Source organism: Spodoptera frugiperda, chromosome 23 (assembly GCF_023101765.2).
Source record: "Spodoptera frugiperda isolate SF20-4 chromosome 23, AGI-APGP_CSIRO_Sfru_2.0, whole genome shotgun sequence".
Classification (NCBI taxonomy): domain Eukaryota; kingdom Metazoa; phylum Arthropoda; class Insecta; order Lepidoptera; family Noctuidae; genus Spodoptera; species Spodoptera frugiperda.
The window spans coordinates 6,719,442-6,734,326 of record NC_064234.1 but is presented as its reverse complement, the minus strand read 5'-3'; positions in this window follow the sequence as shown (position 1 = coordinate 6,734,326).

The following is a 14,885-nucleotide window of genomic DNA, read 5'->3' as shown; positions in this document are numbered from 1 at the left end:
GTCGACCTTAATTTCACGACATGTTTTGTATGTAATGTTTAATTTAGTTGGTATTCGTTTAATTACTTCTGTGTTCTTTGAGATTACTTTGTACAGCTTAATAAAACTCGCTATCTGGTATCTTTTAACAATTAGTAAAACTGTACCAATACGGAAGATGAAGTTCTATTACAATGCTACAAATTTAGTTGTAATTCTCAGACAGAATTGACTATTTAAGGTTTTTAGACTACAGTATATTCTAGAATTCGAATTTATATACTTACTTACTAAAATATTGGCGACAACAATTAATAATATAATTATTTACTTATTCTTTATATTTGTATTATTGCGTTTTATCAAATAAAGCTTTGTTTTTTAAATAGTTATTCAGTTTAAACTAAAATATCAACGCAGTTATTTTTGCTATACAAATATCTTAGAGAGAATGTGTACGTAGCACGTTGTATAACCTAAAATTTGATTGAAACATGTTCAAGAACTAGGCTCATCGTCGTGTAGCCGTCACAATCAGACCGCCAACACAAAAACAAGGCATATTTTAATGAAAACATTTAAAAATCTCGTGTTTTGTCCTCGAAGGAACCTTCACATGAAAGTACATTGTTTCTCATTGGTCATTAGCAGGGCCTTGAACTTTGAGAACGCGCCGGTAAACATGTTTGCGCAGTGTTCACTGCGCACTCTTTATTGCTGTGACGTCTCGTCTTGCCCTACACTGCATTTGTTTTATTCCCTGGTTTATTCCGTTACCTTCAGCCACGTGGCACTTCAATTGGATTCCTATCCGACCTTCAGCTGAACCGAGACTAACGTTTATGGTGTCGTACAGTACGCCATCGCGACAGTACGACGTACCGTCATACCAAGGCTACGAACTTTATAGCTATTGGATGTACGCATTTATCTCTTCCAATTTATTATCATGTCAAAGTGAATTTATATCCCTGTAAACATGACAATGGCATAATAGTTAATATTGTTATTAATGGGGTATTACATACTTACCTACTCAGTTTAACATAAAATTAATGTCAAAGCATTATAATTATACGGACTGAAGTTGAAGGATACCACTGCTGCATATTTTTCAAGTTAGGTATTAGGTATATACAGGATATTATTATGATTTCATGCAAAACGATATATTTGTGTCGCAAAGATCAACAATAATATCGATAGATTACGAGCATGATGAATAAAAATAACTTCCTAGTTGTCCGGCTTCAACTTTAACATACCTACGTTCAGAGTAAAAACAATGATCGAGGAAAACATTCCTGTTTACGTACATAGTTAATATAAAGTCCTTTGTGACGTAGTATAGTATGGTGACCGAGGTGGCCGAGATAATGAGCGCGTCAAGGTCAACGCGTGTTAATTACAATTACCGTGAGTGGTCATTCTTTGTTCCAATAATGATTAATGCCGGTCGCGAGTGGCGAGAAGTATCGTAAATGAGATAACAGGAAGCGTCCGTGTCGCGCCAATGTCATACGACAAGGTCGCCTGACATTGGCCTGCGCCGTCACCCGGCCGCTGCCGAGCCGCACCGCTGCTGGCCCTCGACATCACCAACCCAACCAACAATAGAGTGCCATACAGAACACCAGTGTAGTCTTTGATTGCTAAGAGACAGGCGACAGTACCACTAGGATTTTTCATCCTGTGAACAAAATACATAGGCAACAATTGAGTCTGAAAAACTTACTACTTCTACTACTACTAGTCTTAACTACGTTTACAACGTAAATAGGTAGCCTCAAACTCATGTTTTCATCTCGAGTGGGATTCCTTGATCTCAAGGTGTACCGAGCACTGGGTGCTATCTCTCGGGCGCGTTACATTGACCTCATCCTTGTCGCTCTGCCGCGCTGCCAACCACGACATTGTAATATGATTTACTGCAGTTCCTTGTAACACAGACATGGACACTGAACAATGATGGCTATTAACACAACACCCTGAAACCAACGAGTGCTACATGTTATTAAAAACAAAATTGTTACACAAGGTTAAATATTACAAAACGTTGGATGATAAACTTTGTCGCACTAGCTGTATGTATCTATGTAGGTACCTAACAACTAAGTATGGTTTTCATACGTGTAAGCTGTAACCTTGTACAAGAAAAAATATCAGCAAATACCGTTATTGTTTTTTATTATTTAGATATAATTTATGTAAACTAAACTAGAACGTATTCTTTTACACTAAAGTTCTATTTTGCCGTGGCTTTGTTCTTTCTTATCGCCTAATCAGAAAAGCAGCAAGACCTTGAGCCTGACCCTGGATATTTTTATCCGCATACACATTTCGCGAGTGTTCTGTATACACGGAGCTACGTGATGAGGAACTGACAAAATCATAATAAGTAATATCAGATAAAATACAAAGATAAAAACTTTTACGTAACGTAAATTGAAATACTATTTGTTTAAGGATAAAAATAATTGTGACATCATAATAGCAACTTAATGAAATTAAAACGACGCACATGAATATTTTGTACGCCATTCTCTTACAGAGCAACAATTAAATAAATATTTACAACTAGTTTTGAAAAATATTTTTAAGGATCTTCCTGTTAAGGCTGTAAAGTGAATTGGTTATCCTGTAAGTTAGGGGCGGGCGGAGGCTACGGAGGCGGGCGGCGGCGGCGCGTGGCGACCACGGTGCGAGGTCGTTCGCTGCCGATCTAGGAAGTCAAGCGATTCGACCTCGACCTTGTGTGTGCGAAAAAATATTATTCGACAACGACGCACACACGCGTAGGTACTCCTCCCCCCTCTCCCACTGCCCGCTGCCTGTGACCCCGCGTTTTCTTGTAATAATCACGTTTCTATAAACTGTTACGTTGTAAAATGTGAGGAAAAACGATTTCTGGTATTAATAATGAAAATAAGACTATATGAAACTAAGCAAACAAGCATCAGAACGTCTTCACAACAAGATTACGATTACGAATTGCGGAAAAGATTGAAGGCCATCTGCATACGTTTGTGTAATATATACAAAAGCGGGTTAATTTACGACAATCATATATGTTTAAGTAAAATATCACATGCGGAAATGTGGCACGAAATATAACAATAAATTTATCATGACATTATGGGCTGTCGAGTTGTTGCTGGGATCAGACACACGTGATCCCTTGACTCACCAGTGACAGACAGACAAACACTTCATTAGATTAATCTACACATGACACTACACTACACTCGAAATATTTCTCAGTATTTCAGTGCGGTACTTTTACTGGGAACACTTGATATGGAACTACTAATGTCCAGGAAGTACTAGATTTTGTTAATGGAATACCAAGAACAGTGAAACCACAGAGACGCCTACGTAATGTCAACTTTAACATTTCAATACCTAAAATGGAGGTAAGCTGCCCATGTTAGTCTATAAAGTGGCAATTGATCGATTCCACCCACAACAAGTTTGGTTGGAAACAGTCGTGAAAATCTTATTTTCGAGGTTTGGGACAAATGGTAAATTGTATCCATGTTAACAGATTAGCTCACGTACAATGGTTTTAGTGATTGGAAAACAACGCTATACAAGTTTCCTTCGCGATTTTATTCCTCATCGGTAAGGGATGCCTAACCAAACCACACACATTTTAATTCAAGAATATGAAATTAACAAAGTTAATTGACGATTTTTGACGTCGGTACCTAATCTAGAATGTTATCAATTATGAAAGGAAAATTACTTTTAGAAGTGTACATCAGACATCTCTATTTTTCGATAGGTGTATAAAAATGTAGGTAATTTCACCTTCTTTCGATTTCAAACCTATTTTCACAGCCAGATATACCACTTTCCAACAAGTGGACAGTAATACCGACTTCACAACGCTAACTTGAGCAAATAAGTCGTATGCAATTTTCCATGTACATATGTACTTTTAAATTCAGGTGGAGGTCTGAGGCAAAGAGTAACGAGGTGATCTAATCATGGTGCTGTAATTATTTACGCAAGTGGTAGCCATGTGAGAGCTGCGAGCTGATCTCGATTGTCGTCCGATGTTATGGCAATATTTCACCGCGGCCGCCATTGTTCGCCTTTTGTTGCGCAACATCGTTTGTTAAACATTCGCAAGGTAGCCGTCAATTGTTTTCGTTTACTATATAAACAGGCTCAAACGAACGTAAACTCGGTCTACTCGCGGTCGTTCCAAAGGTGTTTGCTGACGCTCCGCCAACTCACGTTAAATAACTTCTCGAAATAATATTTAACCATGGCAATAACTATTTGCTACCTCAAAGTCAGTCATTCGAAAGCAATAAATACAACTATATAATTATGTATTTTAACATCGTTTATTTGAATACATTTTTATTACTTGAAATTACGCGTAATTATATTTTCTTTCATTCTTATGATGTTACATCAATCGAATATTTGTTGCGCAATAAAACAAAAAAAGAACGTCCAATAAAATAGATTTTAATTGTAGCAAGTTTATCTGCGGTTAGAATGCGAAAGCAATATGTAATGTTTAGAATTGCAAAGTAAACAGTGATAGCCTTAGAGCGCGATGTGCGACACTAGATGAAACGACCTTAATCTTGAACGATAGAGCGGCTGCGCGGCTGGACAGCGCCCCGCGGCCGCGGTCGCAGCGCACCACCCGCCTTATCTAACGCTTGTTGACTTTCGCCGAGTTATCACACACCTAGGGTTGACACTCTCTACCCAACGCACCTTGCACACTGTTATCTTTACCTGATTGTGGATAGTTCAATATTCACACTTTCGCTAAATAAGCGGCACACGACCTGAAATGTTGACACACTTCATGCTGACACGCTTATAACTCTGCTTATACGTAAAAAGAAAGCATAGAAATCATGCAGTTTCAGAACAGAGTTTTAGTAACCATTTATTGGCAAAATCTTGTGGAGGAGTACTGCTGACTTGAATGAAAAATAGAGTTTATATTCTATTTATTAAATGCTTTTAGGATCGATTAGCTCTTTCTGAGTCTGAGACTAAACATGAGGAAGATCTTATAACATTGTAATCTTAATACTAGTGGCGGAAATAATATACTGTGTATTATTAATTACAAGGATAAGTTTTATTTTCATGACATTGTACAAAAAAAAAACACTTTTTTTGTAGTAACGATATCTGTCGCCAACCGACGCCCACAGTCGATGAAAGAGCTTTTTGTATGTCGTACAAATAAAGTGTTGTTCTAGGAAGATACTGTAAGAGTCTCTTTGTCACGTCGCAGTTCTCGACATATATTATTTATCAGGTAGTGCAGCACTGGCCCAGTTGTGTTCCACGAATATAGAATTCGCACTACCTATATAGATAACAATATCAAAATATCACAAAATTTAAGTTAGATAAAAGTTGTTTGTGCTAAAATATGGCCCACAAAAACTTACAAAGATACTCACAAAGATAGGGACAATGTATTTGTATTACTTCTCCTATCGAATTGAAAATCTAGAACTTTGTGAGGACGGAGCTTCCCTGCAAAAACAATAAATAGACTTTAAGAGTTCATCAAACCATATACAAACCTATACGAGTATTACTGTTTTTATTAAATCAAAATAACTAGAGATGTCGACACATAAGAATTAGTAAAGCAACGAATAGATCTGATTGCTATGAGAGACTATATAATTTAAAAATACTTAGGCAAATGTACGACATTCAAGATATATGTACTTTTAAAAGACTGCAATAAGAACAATCACATATTTATTTGAAAGATTTAATCAGAATATTGAACGTAGGAATAGAATATCTCGCTGAAAAGATGTTCTGGCTAAAGTTTAGTAGGTAGGTAAGGTTTAGTAAGCCTCTATGAATATTATGATATGTGAAACCTACCAGTAAAATGCGTAACAAACGGGATCATTTCTAAAGGTTCCCTGTAAACCATAAGCAACCTTCGAAGTAAAATGTGAGATACATGTACTGCAAATGATATTGTTGGCCCTGAGGCTGGAGATTGTGAGCAAATGAGTAAATATGTAGAAATATACCTCTGCAGAACGTATAATACATATTTTGCAACCATATATACATGCCAGATAATCGAGGCTCTGAACACCTGAGCACTTCCTTGTTTGTCTTTGTGATTTTGTTATAGCAAAAATAACAAAAATTCTCATCATCTCAAGGTAACCTGGACTTGTTTACATAGTTTTTTTTAACAGACGTCATTGTACACACGTAGTTGTTGAGTTGAGAAGTGTAAATATAAACATATTACTACGAAAGAAGGCGCCAGTCCTACGCGGACACTATTTACAGTTTTTATGTGCAAGTATTGTGAAGGGACCTATTCAATGTGTACATACACACCCGTACCTTACTTTTTATTAAACATGATATAATGTTAGCAAATACATCGTAAAATCGCGGAAGTTTTCATATCTACTTACGTATACAAGCAATAAACTTGCGTCACGTTAACTACTCACATATGTATGTACATACTTAGTTATTAGTAGTAAGCTAGAGTATTAGTAATCAATGTTTTATTTACAATTCATACATGTGTTCACCATAATAGATTAAAGATATGCATATGCGAGACAACAAAAAAACAAATTTCAATAGTCATTGAAATGCGAATGTGTGTCAAGTGTGTGCGAGCGGAGCGCGTAGGGCCGCGGGCCACGGGCCGCAAGCCGCGTGGCCGCACATTGCATCTGCCCCAATGCTGTCGGAACGGGGGCGTCATTGTTAAATGCGACCATTCGACGAAACTTAATTGGCCCGACCTAGCTCGTAAAAGCGTTGTAAAAAGTGTGAAGGTCTGGCGGAGGTAAGGACTCGACAGAAAGAGGTCAAGTGTAATGCCTCGTGTTCCACTGACCTCATTTGGGAACCGACTGCCGACACTGTTCGCCGCGCTCGCCGCCTTTCATATAAATATTATGTCCTAGTTTGCCACTGTTCTACAATTACTGTTCTTTGTTAACATTCCGAAGACAACACGCTGTATATTTGCGGCTTGTTACAATTTTTTATCAATGATTCAGTCCCTTGACGGTAAATAAAAAGTTGTATAATTAAATCATGAAGTTAAACTTGTAACGCGTGTTTATTTAAAGTATCAAAATTGACTTCATTCATTTTTCTGTCATTAACCGGTACTTACAATTATTTGAAATTTTTAAACAATGAAAACCCGACCGTGGCATTTACTGAAGCAGGACTGACAAATTTGTAGGTTCCTAAAATTAACTTTAATCTTCACTTAAATTCCAACACACTACAAATAAAAGTGACACTGGATTTACGCCTAGCAGTAGTTTAAAAACGGACGTTATAAGCTAAGTTATAATTACAATGAGTAATCCGGAAACAGCCGCAAGAAGAAGTGACCTCCTCTTGTCGAATGAAACCTTCAGCTGCTATTATTAACGTTATGACCGCGAAATCGGAGCACTGACACACATCCCGCCCGAATAATACCATATACTACATAATTCATAGGAACCTTGGCCCCAATGCTGCGTATGCGAGGCTCATCAGCCCGACGAGACCTATCATGAAAAAGTTACGATTATGAGTGCCAGCGACACACGTCATCCTGTTACTTAGCACAAACTAGGCTAATCTACTAAACTATATCAATCTCTCAAAACTTTAAAGAATGCTTCCCGCTGTATATTGTGCGAAGAATGAACCAACTAAAAGGCGCATTTGTAGTTGAAAGATTTTAAACAAATAATGTACAATTAAGTACTTATTTATGCAAATGTCTATTATGAGAAAACATACCGCGTACCTAAATCTTAACGTAGATCAAGGTGAACTTAAGCGAACGTATTCAATATTCTCACGTGACCTTTGGCTATGGACATTCATTGTCTTTTTTTCTTTAAAATCCTTGTAAATAATGAAAGGTGTCCTTTAAAAATGTACATTTGTACAAACAATACTGAATTGAAAATATATTTTCAAGGCTCAAAGCTCAAAGTCGACATGTGATTACTAATGAAATATTATAAATATGCACAATTATTGTAATTGTTTAAATGTTGTGTCACTTCTGCGTTTTGCTGCGCATTGGAGAGATTAACGACATCAAGTGCTCCACGTGGAAATGCTATTGATCTCTGTGTTTTCATCTCGATAGTTCGTCGGGATGGGGCGACTGGTCAGAGCTAATTATAAATCTGATAACCTAATAAATGCGTGACACATAATATCGAATTGTACAAACAAGCTACAAAACATTTATTTTGGCATCTTACCAGATACCTGTGATAGTGTGATACTCGCGTACTTTCTCATCGTACTTTGTACCTGAATATTTAAATGAATATAATAATGTTAGTTAAATATATATTTAAGTCCAAAACTGCGTTAGACCTCAGTAGCTGGACTGAAAATAAAATTCGTGGAATGGGCATGCGTGAGTCAGACAACAGACGGCCATATTATATCCGCGTCGCTCGCCACAAGCTGATTCAAATTAACAATTTAACTTAAAAATAATTAAATAATTAAGGCTATTAGTTAGTAAATAGACGCTACACAATGTCCTATTTGTATCACGTTACATGACACAATTGAAAAAGTATGACAATCCACGTTTATTTATATTTTCCTTTGTTACAGGTTGAATGGCATGGAAGCTTCTTTATGTTATTCACTAAGTATTTTGATTATAATACTTTATTTTTTTCCACATTTGGGACATAAAAAGGACCTCTGCGATGAAAAAACATTTTATTTTGAGCTACTTGACATATCCAACAATGACTCTACTTTTACTTCATCATTCATGTTTTCATTTTACTTGATTTACCATTCAAGATATACTTTATTTATTTAAAAATTCAGGCACATGGTAATTCGCCATCGGTTTGAAACCACACACCTGGTTTAATTTATGGATTTATTAAAACTGACCGATAAAATGCGATCTCGTCTTTCAAACTGGAGAGGTCGGATAATATTACTTCAAGGTCTGTTGACGGGCTGACCTCGGCGTATCGGTCGCGGAGGACAGACGGTCGCAAATATTTGCGCGCGTAAGAGGCAGGAGAGGCGAGCGCGCGGCGGGGTAAGGGGTGGCGGGGTAGCGGGGCGGGAGCAGGTGACCTTGCCGCACGTCTGCCGCACGACCTTGATCTTGAGACGACCGCGGTAGCGCGCCCGCCCTCGCCGCTATGCGAACTGACGACACGACACTCGAGCACTCGACCACCTCCTACCGCTCCACTTGCAGACTATATGCACACAATAACCCATTGTAAACATTACTAATTACTTGTGGAAGTACGACGTTATACTAAAAGAACTGCTCATTCTTGTGAATCATGTAACACACGTTGTTCTTAGAATCGCTTTGTAACTCCATCTTCTAGATGCCACGACAACGTGTCATGACTCAAGCTACCAGAATTCAGTATGAAAATTTCATGACGAATGTGTAACGTGATGGTTTATTTATTAATACTGATATTTATTTCAGTGAAGTGTAGTATTAAATTATTAAAATAAAATTAAAAGCCATATTAAGATCAGATCGCTTCCAATTACAAGACAGCTTGTATGTACATAAAAGTTGATTGTCTGAAAAAAAAAAACATTACTATTGTGTCTATAATTTCCCGAAGGAATAGATGAGGTCGTATTAATTAGGTAAATATAATATTTATATATTGACAACCGAGACTGCTTACACAATGATTTGGATTACTGAGTCCTCAGGCGCGCAATGTGATTATTCGATCAAGCAACGCAACGATTACATAGGGCAAACAATGATTTCTGTTTTGGACTTAATAAAAGAAAGACTAATGCTATGTATGCATTTAGGGAATACCAAGTTTGATGGTACACAATTGTGTGAATTCAATGTTTTTAATCAACTAGTAAGTAATAGAAATTACATAATAAATAGTATTGATTTACTTAAGGACACAAAATAGTGATAATGATATGATAGTGCGAATATTACAATATTCAATTAGCGACGATTTGTCGTTTGGTTGAGTTTGGCCTGACAAGGTCATCCGGTGAAGTAGTAAGTGCCTACCGATGACAAATTTTGAATAAACGTATTCAGTCGGGAAATATACCTACGTCAACATTATTCATAATATAATAGGTAACTTAGTGCTTGTAATGTTTGAAGGTCATTCTTTAGTTTAAATCACAATTTGCTGTATAATAATATGTACTACAATCGAAATATATAAATTTTTTTTTTTTTTCATACTGCTTTTGCGGTCGCCAACGATAAGACAACTTTTTCCCGCAGTGAGACAGTATTACATTCGGATTTTGATTGTTATAATTACTAAACATTATACAAATGCTATGCTATATGGTGCTTTAGATTGCTTTTTCGCCAGAGATGTGCTATGCTACTTTGCTGTGGATGCGTTTGGCTTCCACTAATCATATTCATTGGTACACATAGTTTAGCACTGGTGGAAACGGACTCAGCAAAGCTATGTTTTTTATATGGAAAGATGCGTGCTATGCATGGCTTCCCTACTATCGATATATCGCATACTCGAGCTGCGCATCTTCCTCGCACAGCTACCTTGCGGCGGCGCATCTTTATAGCACATCTTCCTCGCACAGCTACATAGCTTAGTATCCGTGGAAAAGATCACATAGCTTCCCAGCTTAGCTACTACATTTTCGTAGCATAGCTATATAACACATCTCTGGTGGAAAATCACCCTTAAACAAGCAATACTTTTCTACAGTATATGACTATAATATTATTCATATGTCCATGCAACATTGCTGTTATATCCCGGTCATTTATTTATCTATTTATATAGCCATTAGCCAATATGACAGCGCAATTAGTTGGTTAGGTACCTTTAGTGCAGTCACATTTTACCTACATGCACTGTGCTAAAATTAAAAATTTTATATAAAATTAAACCTAATTAAAGTCAATTTTCCTATGATTCATCACCTATTGCAATAATTCGTAATAATTTAATACAATTTATTATAACGAGAACGTACGTGATTTATGTATTGAAGCATTTTCCTTACATAACTTGGAAATGTAACTAGTTATGTACTTTTATCTACAGAAGTTCAAAAATAAAATAAATAATTGGACAAACAATGAGAACTGCTCTCTAGAATATTATGGATTTTAACTACATAATATATGGTCTAATAATTTACCATATACTCTTATAATTTACCACAAATGTGCCGTATACGCCTAATGGACACTGAACTATTAATGAATGCATTTGCACCTATACCTATAGTTACAGGCCGAAATTTTTAAAACTGCCTTTCTTACAGTGTGTAATTGAATACATCATCTAGTTAATGTGTTTTACCTATGGTATTCATGGTATGGTCAGAATGCGGCAAATCTCACGTAGTGTTGCGTTTGATCCAAGTATATGTATGTACTTAGATTCATATCTCACATATATATGTTACGTTACTTTAAGTTTTACTTCATTACCTATACGTTATATGAATAATTCAAACTATTATGTTTATGTTATAATATTGTTTTACATTTATTATCTGTTAAATGCATAATAATTTACACTAATAACAATTAATGAGTAATCTAAGCTAGAAATAACTAATAGAACTTGTTATAATAATAGTTAAAATTATTCACACTTTTCTCATATTATGCTATTAGTAACTACGTAATTGTAATAATTGTTTTGTAAAAATAGACATTTATTAACACAAAGATTTTTCTATGAATTGATTGAACGTTGGTACAATGCATTATAGAGTTTTAAATGCTCATTGTAATAACACAAGAATTGGAAAGTTTCGTATTGTAAGCAAATCATTTGCAAAATGACATTGAAACACGGCGGCCATCACTGTAACAACGATCGGAAAGGGCCAGATGTACTCAGTGTAATGAGGGCGAGGGTCCGACCCCAACAATATAGCCCTACTACGAAACACTGCCGTCTGGTATGGACTGCTGACCAAAAACTCTGATACATCGATCGATGAATTGAATATGTACACCGTGCAGTGTTCAGAAACAATATAATATCTTCGATTAAATTGATGCGTGACACATTTCCGCCTCATCCTTATTAAATTCTTCATTGAATTTTCCGGTACGTTTTGCAATTTTCCTCGTCCGTGATGTTGTTGAAACGTAGTTAAGGTAGCTAGCAAGAAGGCGCAACGTATTAAATGGTCAGCAACACGTGGACGCTGCAACCTTGCGATAAGCGGCATCCGCTGATAAGGAGCCGGCACGTCACCGTTTGCGGGCGCACATTTCTCGCGGCCCGCGCTCCGCCCCCCGTCCCCGGCGCTGCGCAAGCGCATGCTGCAAGGTCGCGCGTGCACCCTGCTCCGCAATAAACTTTACACGTGTCTATAACACATCACTGCATACAATAATTTGTAATAAATCAAGTACATTGAATCAAAAACTGTATTGCACTGCATGTTATATTTGTAACTCATTGTAATATCGACATGTCGCAATACGCACTGCACGGCCCAGTTTTTGGACACCATCCGAAATATTTGTTAACAGAAGGCCTCGACTAGACTACGGCTAGACTCAAATATTTAAACGCCGGATGTGGCCAATTATTATTCATCACTCTGAATATACAACATCTGCACAGTCGCGGCTTGTGACACATTCTTCGTCATAGTCATCATTTTCATTATCTTAGTTAGCATCCACCCACTCTAGATTAAATCTTATCGATTTAATACACAGTCCAGACGAACTGAAGAACCCTTAACATTGAATTATACCGAATAAAAATAGACAACACTTAACCTTCAATAGCTAGTGAGGATTAAAAAGAAAATCCATGGAATATCGCTTTACTACAAAGAGTGTTAACCGACAGTAATATTTTCTTTGCACCAAGTAACCTGTACTTCGGTAAGAATTAGTAGAATTACAGCGCATTACATTTGCTGTAATATATAATTTTGTAACCGTCCAACTACATAGTAACAAGACATTATAAAATGTCTTGTACAAAAGTAAGGAATAATCAATATCTTAGATACAAATACATAACCTCATACTTGCAATGTCTTAAATGAAAATTAAGCATATCAACAAACCTTTTGATATTTTAATGAATGAAGATATACAAATAACATCAATGAATGATTTAAAATAAGTAATAGAAAATATGGTTGAAATTATAATAAAACCCGTAATAACATTAATATTTTCTTATCGGTAACAAATATAAGAAGATGTTTTAAACTTTTGAATGACAAATGGATTTAAAAATCGAGGTGATTTGAATAACAAATAAATATGTATTCTATTCGTCACATAAACCTCCGGAGAGATTTTATCGCGGCATTTATTTCCCTCTTAAGAAAAGAATCAGTGTGGGAGGGATCAATCTCCCATGATGGCTCCAGCTCCCCCCTACGTTGGCCTTGAGCGGGTTCGTCTTACTGCCGAGATATTTGAAAATCCATTAAAGTGAAGGTCGTGTTCGAGGAAATCAGGGCGTCTTTGGTGTAGCAAGTACCTACCTACCTACTTCATTTTGTGTTCGCTGAAAATTCAATTCGAACTCCAACGTAACCATTTTTTATTTACATACATAAATAGTTTTAGTTTGACGCAATAGCGTAATCTATTGCCGCTTGTAAATAGTTCACTAGCACTTTCGAAAAGTCCCTGGATTAAATATTTAATGCTAACACACAATTTCTGCTGTACTAGGAACTGTAGGAAAAACCTGTGAGTCAAGTGAACTGAAATACATATTGATTACAAGCAGAACAGCTTACAGTAGGCGAGTGTCGCAAAATGTATGCTCAGTACGTAACGTAACACGTACGTACCATGTGTTGTTTTCATTTATTGTTCTGAATCATAGTTAGGATCAAAAATTTATTAACACGTATTTATTACCCGAGAGGGTTGAGTAGAAATGTAAATCAGACTCAGATACTAATTCTATGCTACTGATTACAGACAATTTTTTTTAAGACTGTCAACATAATCTTTTGACAGTACCACGAATTGTACCTGAGATTTTGTTGTAGTTGAGAGCAAATCTCAGATCATTTACCATACCATACAATATTTTTTCAAGAATAACTCTTTTAAATTACGTGTACCTAAGTTTAGGTTTAGGTACGCTTTTATTTACATGATTGACGGAGTGGTTATGTTATAAAACGCACCACGTGTCGTAAATTCAGAACAATCACAATTGTATTGCAAAAAAAGCCACTAACTAGTTAATATTTTGGGAACTAAGTAAGGTCGAAAAATAAGAAAAAGAAGCCTGAAATGTATTGATAATTTTTATTCTTAGTACACTTAGATATTAACATTACTATGACAATTTATAATTGTTTTACTCTCTCCCGCTTCAAAATCTAGAACGGTCTAGATACACAATGAAAGAACAAAGCTTCCACGATAACATCAGAAATGGCTTATCAAGACATTCGTTCATTTTTTGCATAACAAAACAGTACGAGTATGACCACAATGGATCTTGTTTCACAGGGCATCACTATTTAACATATTATTATCAAGTAGTTAAACATAAGTTAAGATCGGTTGTAAAGGTCGGGGCAGGTAGGTCGACGTGTCAATTGACGTTTTGTTATGTTGAATGTGACCGGCGCGCGGCGGCTGCGGCGCGGACGCCGCGACTCTGCCGGATAGGGGGTGACATTGTATGACCGCAGCGTTTTTATACAACTATTTGATGATACAGTGACGCAAAGCGTCTGTTACTACAAGGTCGGCTTTAATTGTATTGTTCTGAGTTTTTATTTATTAGCCACATTATTGCTCTAAGTGTAAATTAGAGGTTATTGTAGGTGCCTTCTCTGTGCTTAACTAAATATAGTTTTATGCGATGCATTTTATTTTTAGTTGCAGGTAACCATCTCAA